Source organism: Delphinus delphis, chromosome 18 (genome assembly GCF_949987515.2).
Source record: "Delphinus delphis chromosome 18, mDelDel1.2, whole genome shotgun sequence".
NCBI lineage: Eukaryota > Metazoa > Chordata > Mammalia > Artiodactyla > Delphinidae > Delphinus > Delphinus delphis.
The window spans coordinates 77,808,004-77,816,495 of NC_082700.1; the positions used below are offsets into that span (position 1 = coordinate 77,808,004).

The window sequence follows — 8,492 nt, forward strand, 5'->3', positions numbered from 1 at the left end:
CGACCAAGCCGTGATTAGAAGCTCGGAGCTTCCAGCCCCGCCCCATTCTCGGGAAGGAAAGAGGGCTGGAGACTGAGTTAACCATCACTCATGCCTCTGTGATGAAACCTCCGTAAAATCCCAACAGTGTGGGGTTCAGAGAGCTTCCAGGTCGGGGAACACACCTACGTGCCAGGAAGGTGGCACCCCAACTCCACGGGGACAGAATCTCCCGCGCCTGGGACCCTTCTGGGCCTCGCCCCCTGTGCCTCTTCATCCGGCTGTTCATCTGTGTCCTCTCCTCCGGGATAAACCAGGAAACCTGAGGAGCGCTCCCCCCGAGCTCTGTGAGCCCTTCCAGCAAATTAACGGAGGCCGAGTCAGGGGCGGGGACAATCGGTTTGTAACAAGTCGGACAGAGGTTGTGGGTAACCTGGGGACCTGCCACTGGTGATTGACTGGCATCTGAAGGGTGGGGCTGAGCCCTTGACCTGGAGACCTCAGGTAGTGTCGGGACTGAGTTCCCTGGTAGGACAGCTGGCTGGAGCTGCAGCACCGTCTGGCGTCAGGGGCGCTGTGAGTGTGGCAGGTATCGGAGCGGAGACACAGGAGCCATGAGGCTTTTCCTAAGCAGCGTCACTTATACTGGGGGAGAGAGGCATCATCGAATAAAACACTGCAGCCAAATGATGTAATAACAGATACTATTAACAGTGTATTTATAGAGTTTGTAATAGCATGGGAAAATATTTGTTACAAGTGAAAAGAGGAGGATACAAAATGCAACAATAATTTTTTTAAAAAGCACAAATACATGGAAAAGAGCCTTTAAATATCACAATACATAGCTGGTTGACGTGAACATTGAATTTCCCCCTTTTGTTCCAATTTGCCTATCACAGCACCTGTTATCTTCACACAGTAAGACAGTAAACTCTTCAAAAGCAGCATAAGCTAGACTTCAATTAATTATAGTGTAAAACAAAGGACGTCCCCACCATCTGGTTCCCCGAGGATCAAGCCATGGGGCGCCGGGCGCACACAGAGCAGCCCGAGGGGAGCGCAGACCCAGGACGGAATGAGGCCTGGCGCTTTGGGAAAACAGGCCCTTCGACGGCTACACTTTAGGAACAACATTTACAGACCGGATCTTTGCATCTTCCCACCCTCAGGAAAGCGCTAGAGTCATTCACGGGATACTTGTCCCCGTGACAGGCAGCGACCCTCCACGAGGCCCCCCTCCTCGGAGCGGCTCCCCAGAGCTGGATGACGGGCTGTCCCCGAATCACGCGGAAACTCGGGGCTCACGTCGTGCGTCCTTTTCAGGGGACGACAGGGACACCACAAAGACGTCACATCCCCACAGCTGACAGATGACCACCACGTGATCCCAGTAAAGATTCTTTCGGGGGCTTCCCTGGTGGTGCAGTGGTTGAGAGTCCGCCTGCCAATGCAGGGGACGCAAGTTCGTGACCCTGTCCGGGAAGATCCCACATGCCGCGGAGCGGCTGGGCCCGTGAGCCATGGCCGCTGCGCCTGCGCGTCCGGAGCCTGTGCTCCGCAACGAGAGAGGCCACAACAGTGAGAGGCCCGCGTGCCGCAAAAAAAAAAAATAAAAAAAAAAAAAGATTCTTTCAGTTTGGGACTCACAGAAGAGCTGCAGGGGCACCAGAGTCCCCTCCCCCGGACTCCACACTTCCCGGGACATGAGCCCCTCTGGGAAGGAAAGCATGTACCATCTGCAACGAGGGTGGCCCTGCTCCGACGCTACTGGCTACGCCACGCGGTGGACGAGGACGTCACCAGTATTTCTGCAAATGCCCATCTCTGTCCTGGGAGCTGACCCTGGATCCTCAGGCCCCCACCTGGGACAGTCCCCTTGGTCCCTGTCTCCGTGACCTGGAGGCTTCTGAGGAGCAGGGTCAGCCGTCGCCAGCCGCCCCACCACCTGCTCCATACTCTCTGAGGACTGGCCTGGGGCACAGGTCACCAGGAAGGACAGGAGGGCACAGCGGTGTCACCAGGGACAGGGACCCTCACAGCTGAGGCAGGTGGCGTCTCCACTGCACAATGACTCCTTTTTTCTTTGTAGTTAAGAAAGAGCTATTTGGAGACGTCTCTGAGACCATACGGACGCCGTCTGCCCTTGAGCTTCGAGCACCGGTCCCCCGGGGCGCCGGCAGCGGTCGCAGCGGTCACTGCCCACGGCCCTCCGTGCTGGAGGCTCTGTGAGGAGGACATGCCCTGTGTTCCCTCACTTCTCAGCGACATTTACCCCACCCTTTGGATTCCGCCCCAATGCTGTCAGCATCACCTCCTCATCCAGCGCCCGGGGCTGCTGGCAGCTCAGGTTGGCACCTGCGTCCCCGAGGCCCCGGGTGGGCACCGCCTGGCTCCTTTCCCAGGGAGCGTCCTCAGGACCCTCACCTGCAGGGCTGTGCTTCTCGGCCCTCAGCGGGCACTCAGGAGACAGTCCGACGCGCGCAAACGCCCGGCTCTGTGGATTTCTGTGACTCTCCGTCGATCTGTGTTCTAAACACACATATGAGCTCCAGCTCACAGGGTCCCCTCTTCCCCCCGCGGCTTCTCGCTCCCACAGCAAGGAACCTGCCAGTTCTCATTATCTGCAAAATATCTCCTTATTTGTTCAACACCGGTAAACGTACAGCTTCAGAACCGCTAACCTACCCCAGGGAGAATGAGCTGACCAGCCAGAGGACAGTGTCCACACAGATCTCCGGTCCACACACGGAGTTCCTGGGGTTGGGGTGTGGCCACAGGACCACCAGGACAGTCACCTTTGTCACGGACTGCACCCCCACATCCTGCTTGGTAGCTTTAAAATTAACATGAAGTCCAGTCTTCGGGGTGCACGTTCCTATGGGTTTGGCAAACCTTCAAAGTCCCATCCCCACCCCCTCGTCACCGTCAGCCCAGACCCCCTCGGGCTGCCCCAGCCCCGCCAATCCCAACAGTTTTGCCCTTTCCAGAATGTCCTGCACTTCCCAAGTGCCCGGAGGATCCCCGCCACCGCCTGCGTGCAGCCTGGGGCAATGATGGCTACAGCTGCCGTAAACACTGCCAACCTAAGTCAGAATTTCTCTCGGGTGAACGTTAACTTTATCTTCAAAGACAACTTGATTGCAAAAGATCACATGGCCAAATAGACAACAACAGTTAGAAAAACCCTGAAGGAGAAAAGTGAGGGAGCTGGCCCCGCAGATACAGCACCTATAACTTCAAAAGAGTGGTGCTGGGGCAGCTCCAAAAATCAAGTCAAGTATGTTCTCACGTCAGCACAGGATGAGGTGGAATCTCAAATCAGTGCACAAAAGGGGAGCTTTCGATAAGTGGAAGGAGGATACCTAGAGACCTGCATGGGAAGGGTGACATGGACCCCTTCTCTGCCCTGCCCGTCGGCATCCTGAATCAGAGATACAGATGCAGAAATGAAACTACACATGCATTGGCAGAAGAGACAGAGTCTTCTAACCTAGGACTAGGAAGGACTTAAAACCCAAATGCTACGGAAGAGTGATCAATTCACCCACGTTTAAACAAAAGAACTTCCACAAAGACATGCCATAAGCAAACAAAATGATTCTAAAAATCATACACTGACTTTAAAAATGTGACTTGTATTGCAAATATCTCTATAATCTGATAGAAAGATGGGCAAAAAGGCAGGTGCCCCACTCATAAGGAAAATGCAAATGAAAACTGCAGGGACATAATTTCGTACAGGTCAGGGTCAGGCTGTGGGCACACAGGCTCTCTGCTGATGCATCGCTGGTGGGACAGCAACAGGGGCAGCCCACGTGGAGAGAAATATCACAGTTACTCACATCTAGGAGGCTGCACTACCAAGACCACACAATTTTAACCTGAAAATGATAATAACTACAAAGCCTGAAGACATATCAACTATACAGAAATCCACGGTGACACAGCACTTCAACATCACATGTTTAAAATGTGATGTTCACTTTGTTTTCTAATAAACTGGCTTTTTTAGAGCAGCTTCAGGTTCATAGCAAAACTGAAAGTACAGAGTTCCCATAGCCCCTCTGCTACCTCCCCGCCACACATGGCCTCCCCCACCATCAGTGTCCGCACCAGGTGGGGCGCCGGTCACCGCTGAGGAACCCGCACCGACAGGTCATCACCCCCCAGAGCGCACGGCTCACGCGGGTGCGGCAGTTCACTTCTGGAAGCTGCTTCGGCACTGAGTTCTTACTCTGAAGCCGGACAAAAGGATCTCGAATCAGGCACGGATCCCAGCTTTCCTGTAGGGACGGTACTCTGGAGTAACCAACTGGTCCACGATGGAAAATTCTTCCTTACAGGTCTGCTCCAGCTGACAGCACAATAGGAAAGATAGAATTAGAAATTGCCAGGGACTTCGCTGGTGGTCCAGCGGTTAGGACTCTGCGCTTCCACTGTAGGGGCCTGGGTTCGACCCCTGGTTGGGGAACTGAGATCCTGCGTGCTGCGCGGCGTGGCCAAAAAAGCAAAGCAAAGATTCCGCCAAGCCCGCCGGAGTACGGGCCTACTGACTCGCCAGGGATGCATGCGACGCCGTGGGGTCAGAGGTCAAAGGCTGCCAGGGACTCTGCAGTGGATGGGGCCGCTGGGGCCACCCCAATGCGGCCCCACAGCCTGAAGAAAAGGGCAGAGTGCTTCTCAGGTCTCCATGCACACTAGTGGCCCGAGGCCCTGGCTGAAACGCAGGTTCTGATTCTGTGGGTCCACGGAGGGGCCCGAGGCTCTGCACTGCTAACCAGCCCCAGACGCAGCCAATGTTGCAGACCCGCACTCCACACTGCGTGGGGAGGGTCCAGCACCACGTGTGGAGCGTGGTACCTGGGGGAGATGAGCCTGATTCAATCAAGCCTCAATCAGACCACCCGGTTACCGGAGCAGAGGAAGACATGGCCGTTCAAGGACTCACCAGGTCAACCCAAAGTGTGGGTGTCCTACAGGACAAGTGACCTCGTTTCCCCTTCCCCAACACAGGGACTTGAGACACGCCATCAAGGGCAGCGTGCAGACCTCGCCGGAGCCACAGGGAGCACACTGGCTGTAAAAAGATGTTTTCTGAACAACTGGAGACGTGTGAACATAACCTGGAAATTAGTTACTAAGGAATTCTTAGGTTTTGTTTTTATATTAGCTACAATAGTGGCATTCTGTTTATGTAAAAGATTTACATGAAAAATACAATGTCTGAGGTTTGTTTTATAACACTCAAGCCCCCAAACCAACCAAAACACAAAACAAGTGAGGAGGCAGGGAAAATGGTAAAAGTAACGGTACAACAGCACTCACTGGATTATCCTAATTTTATTCAAAATTTCCCTTTTAGAAATTTCATAAAACAAGCTTTAAAAACGACAGCACTATGCGACATTACTAGTTTTGCTTACCAAGTCTCAAGAAAAAGCGTCACTTAGAGCAAAAGAGGAAAAAAAGCACAGACTGCCTGCTAGTCCGTTCCTCTAGATTTCACCTTCCATCAGCCATCACTTATCTCCTTAGCTACTGAGCCCACACCCTCCTAGCGGCACGAGGTCATTTCACAGGTAAAAGGCCCCACCTTTCACCTGTGAACTCGCCCGCTCATTATTACCAAAGCAGGGTCCCCAGTCCCTGCTCAGCTCCGCAGAGGCCTCTCCACTCACTGCCCTCACTGCTTTGTTTTTAAAAGGCTTTAAAAAAGTCTCCAAAAGAATTCAGAAGGTGTGGAGTCCTTCACTGTGCTTGGTTTTCCCCATCTTTCCTTCAATCAGAATAGTTCAGATCCAGGACTTCCCTGGCGGTCCACTGGTTAGGACTCTGTGCTTCCATTGCAGGGGGCACGGGTTTGATCCCTGGTCAGGGAACTAAGATCCCACAAGCCGCGTGGCGCGGCCAAGAAGAAAAAAAAACCAGATCAGACCCAGCCTTCATTAAGAATTCAAACAAAAAGAATACCAAACAAGAAAATCCCACCATATTACTTTTCCATACTCTATTAAAATGTAACTTCATAGAATTTTTGCTAAACCTTTCATTTTTCTGTTTTTTTTACACCCTGTTCTTTTGCTCACACAAACTCCTTTTTGGTCTTTAAAAAGAGAAGATTTCAAACACAGCGTGTATTGGGCAGTTGGACACAGTAGAAATGTGCTCTGATGGGTCTAAGCAGAAAAATCCCCTGTTGAAAGGCCTCTGAGTAGCTCACAGAATTTCCAAAAGGAATGCAGAATGACGCTAGGGAAATAGCAGGCGCGAGGGGGCAGCAAGGGCCACGGCTGAAGGCACTACAAACAACCCGGTGAAGACCCTTCGCCACCGCCGGGAGAAATGCCACTTTGCTGCGGCTACAGCTGCCGTCACCAGCAAACACCACGTTCAGGGGCAACCACTAGCTCCTGATCCAGTCTAATGGGCTGAACTTGGGCTGAGCTCGCACCTTAGCCGCTAGGAAGGCTGGGAAAGTGACCATCTGGTTTTTTCAACTTCTGCTGGGTGCTCTGTCTGCCAACCATATTCAGAGGGTAAGGCGTTCTCTCAACAGAGGAAGGGGCTTCCAAGGCTGAGAAGCACAAAATTAATAGGTCTTTTGTTTCCATACTCAAGATTTTTTGGTAGTTTCTCACCATCAGAAAGTTCAAGAGAAAAGGGAAATATTTTAGAATTTTCCAGTTACATCTGAACTGAACACTCTACTTCATAGGGACAGCTCAGGCTCAGATAATAACCTACTGTACAAACATCATGTTAACAACCTGCTGCTGATAAGGGACCTCACAGTGAAAGCATAGAGACCGCAGATCCAACACCTCCTCTTTCCCACGGCACACTTCAACAGACAGCACTTCTCTCAAATGGGATCCCGCTGAGACTCTTCCCCATTTGGAACAGCAACAAACAAAAAATCCAGAAAGATCCCTAAACACCTAAACAAGACATCAGCAAATCAACTCTGTAGTAACAGCAGATTTCTGCCCCAAAGAGCTGAACAACCTGTGGACTAAGAATGCTGCCTGCCATGTCAGTAAGGAAGGACACTGCAGCCATCAGTCATCAGTAACTGCAGCCACTCCCCACCCTGCAGCCTGAGAAGACTCACGAAGGAAACAAGGAATGCCTGCCATCACGGCGTCATCACACTGCAACTACCCCAGACGGTGAGCCCTGAGGGGACTCAGGATGAGAGAGCACAGGACGCTGGCCCCAGAGAGCTGAGGTGCAGATCAAAGGAATGATTTCAGTGAGCCCAGACTCTTGCATCTCTCCATACATAGAAAAGCGCTAAATTCCTTAACTGGAGATATCTGGTTTTCCTTAATTAACGATAATCTTTTGACATTCCGACTACCTGCCCTTTGTTGCAAAAACTCCTATATATCCTGGCTCCCCCCTCGGATTCTCGGGGTTGAGATGACCCGGCTTGAAGTCCTAAGAACGATCCCTGAAAAAAACACAGCTCTCAACTTTCAGTCGACAAAACCCAACGAGCCTGGGGCTCCCTCGGCCTCTTTGCTTTCCTCTTACTTGAAATCCTTCAGTGTCACGACTTGTTCAGCTGATGGTATTAGAAGGTGGTGGGGAAGGGAAACTGGACAGGAAGAAAGAACAAGGAAGACAAAATCTACAAAAAGCAAACAAATGTAAGAACAACAACAACAAAAGTCACAAAAATCAAAGCCTATGACAGGTAGTAACCAACACACCTGCACTGAAGGTGAACTGGAGGCACGTTCCCCAGGGTGTGGGGTTGGAAGTGCTCAACGAAGCAGCAGGGCAGGAGGGCGTCACCTCTCTCTGCAAAGGGCCCGTGTGGCCAGAGCGCGGGCAGCAGTCGGGCAGAGCCTAGAAGCAAATCAGGAACTGGGGAGTGAGTGAGAGGCACTTCAGGAAGGTTCTGGAAGCAGCGAGGCTGCGATTTCCTTCCCTGGGCAGCTTGGGGCCCTTCTGAACCTTCCGGGAAAGGCCGCCACTCCCCCACGGCCTCCAGGACGAGGTGACAGCCGGGAGCCACCGAACCCTCTGAAGCCCCTTCAGTCAAGATTGTGTCTAGATTAACATCCTGTGCCTTGTGTGTTTTTCCAGCACGAGGGGTAACACTCAGTACGCGTGTTCACATCCCCCTCCTTCCTAGCCCCCAGCCCGGATTCTCCACGGGCCCCGAGGCCGAGAAACGCGTTAGCATCAGCGTCCCTGCGGAAACGCCCTCTCGTCTCCCGTGGGGCGGCCGCCGTGGGACTCCCACCCTCGGCCCGCGGTGGAGAGCCGCACGTCCGGTCCCAACCCCTCTTTTCATCCGGCAGCCCCAGGCGGGACCCAGAGGCCCCTCCAGGAGGTGACCAGCCGCACCCACCGCCCGCCTTCCGCTTCCGCCGGCCGGAGACCGGGCGGGGGTCGGAGGCGAGACCCGAGTCACGTGGCGTCGCGGTCACGTGTCAGCCCCAGGTAACGTGTGAGGCGGGAGCAGGTCGCACGCCTGAGCTCTCTCACTCTCGCGAGAT

General features: G+C 53.2%; 1 long non-coding RNA gene across 1 annotated transcript; it reads right to left on the reverse strand.

Annotated features, from left to right (window-relative positions):
* Positions 1–683: 683 nt before the first annotated feature.
* LOC132413721 (uncharacterized) lies at positions 684–8,414 on the reverse strand. The gene is made up of 3 exons (XR_009516793.1): positions 8,345–8,414; positions 7,698–7,836; positions 684–4,336 (listed from the first exon to the last, which is right to left on the reverse strand). It is a non-coding gene; the product is annotated as an uncharacterized lncRNA (long non-coding RNA).
* Between the last annotated feature and the right edge of the window lie 78 nt (positions 8,415–8,492).